This window comes from Cavia porcellus, unplaced genomic scaffold (genome assembly GCF_034190915.1).
Source record: "Cavia porcellus strain 051 isolate PalLab524CR breed Dunkin Hartley unplaced genomic scaffold, mCavPor4.1 scaffold_14, whole genome shotgun sequence".
Lineage (NCBI taxonomy): Eukaryota > Metazoa > Chordata > Mammalia > Rodentia > Caviidae > Cavia > Cavia porcellus.
Window position 1 is genome coordinate 30401016 of NW_026947497.1, and position 1972 is coordinate 30402987.

A 1972-nucleotide genomic window follows, 5' to 3' on the forward strand; every position below is an offset into this window, starting at 1 on the left:
GGCCCTTTTAGCAAAATCGATTTAATTAGGAATTGTTTCAGAGGCTGTGTTCTATTCTGGCAAAGGCCTTGTCTGAGGCTAAAGTTCCAAGACTTCATGTGAGTCTGAATTTGACAGTGGTGGACTAGTGATCCAGCAGAAGAAATTTCAAGGTAGTCCAACATTCAGGGAATGATATGAGTACCGATGGCCGTATTTGGATCTATTTATAGGGAGAATCAAGCGCAAAAATTGGAGCAAAAATTTGGACCAGAAAATGTAATGTAATGTGTGTAATGCTGTTACCAAAGGATATAAGAATGCTGAATGAGTTGGTGCAATCAAAAAAGAAATTAAATACCCTGAAATAAGGGTGCACTTCAAAACCAGAAACTTCCACAGTAGCAACCACTGAAGAGCAGTAGCCATGGCTCTGCACTTCCCCATGGCCGTGGTCCTCAACAAGGGCCACAGTGTGATCAAGAACATGAGCAAACCAAGGTACAGTGGCTCCTGATGATGCCTCACCAAGCAAACTAAGTTTGTATATGACATGATCCAGGGGTGGTGAGGCTTTGGCCCCTATGAGTAGCGTGCTTTGGAGCTGCTCAGGTTCTCCAAGGACAAATGGGTCCTCAAGATCATGAAGAAAAGGGTGGAGATGCACATCTGTGCCACACGTGAGGAGCTCAGCAAAACTCTGGTCTTCATTAGGAAGGTAGCTGCCAGGAAGTACTGAGCCCATCTGTGTAGGACAAATCTTTGCAGGAAAAATAAATAAATAAATAAATAAAAAATCAGTCAAAGTCCAATTATGGTAGACGCAGGGCTACAAATGTTTAAATTTCCCTTAAAAAGAGATCTCTTGGCCCTCCCAGGAAATTGATTCCCTGGAGTAATTTCACCACTATGAACTACACTACCAGTGAGAACCCAGAAAGCCATGGTCCACAGGGTCCAGGCCACTGTTCATGGTGCTGGCAGACCTTGGCATTATTTGTGTGATGTATTGTATTAGATATGCTGTGTGCAAGGGTTGTCCAATTATGAAAGTTTCCACCAGATTTCCAAGGAAGACCTGGAGGGTTATTGTTTGAAGATGTGGAAATAAAAACAAAGGTGTCTCAGAGACTCCAGAAAGTCAGAGATGCAAGGAATGTGAAATATATCCTCAGGCATTGGTTGAAACCAGCCTTAGAGAGAGGCTCCATGGAATGCAGCCAGGAAGAGCATAGGAATATATATAAGCAAGCCCTTGGGAGCTTACATGCCACCAGGGTCATCTCAGGATATGCGACATGGAGATACAGAGTTAAATTTTTCCCTGTTAGGTTTTTGTCTTCATTTGATCATAATTTTCCCTATTCCTGTATTCTCCCTCCTAGGTATCTTCCCAAAGAGCTAATGATATCACACAATAGCAATATATGCATACCAATGTTTAAATCAGCAAATTAACAATGACTAAATTCTAGAAGCAGGCTGTGTATCGTCAATAGACAATTTTATAAAGAAAATTTAACATCTTTACATGATGAAACACTTTTCAGCTGTAAAGACAGACAAATATGAGACATTAGTAGGAAAATGGATGCACCTGGAAAATATTATGTTGAGGGAAATACATCAGACACATAGACTTGAGTATCACATAGTCTGTCTCATTTGAGTAAGGTAAAGTATAAAAACCCAACAGAGAATGGATAGCAGGAGACAAAGAGATCTTTTGCAAATGGGAAGAGGTTCAGGAGACCAACAGGAAGGGGAGAGAGTGAAAGGAAGGGGAAATAAGTAGATATGCCATGTGCAGGAACCTGATACCCTCAATAGACGTAAACATTTATTTGTCATAAAAAGAGATAAAGTTAACCCTAACAGGAAGAATGAAAATTGTGAAAGGGGATTTAGAGAGAAAGGTAAGAGGTGGGGGAAAGTTGAAGGGGAAGGGAGTTAAAGTAGAATCAAGCTATACACGGACTTACTCCTCGAATTA

General features: G+C 40.9%; 1 pseudogene; it reads left to right on the forward strand.

Annotated features, from left to right (window-relative positions):
- Window positions 1-406: 406 nt before the first annotated feature.
- Window positions 407-718, forward strand: LOC100729200 (large ribosomal subunit protein eL36-like; annotated as a pseudogene).
- The last annotated feature ends 1254 nt before the right edge of the window (window positions 719-1972 follow it).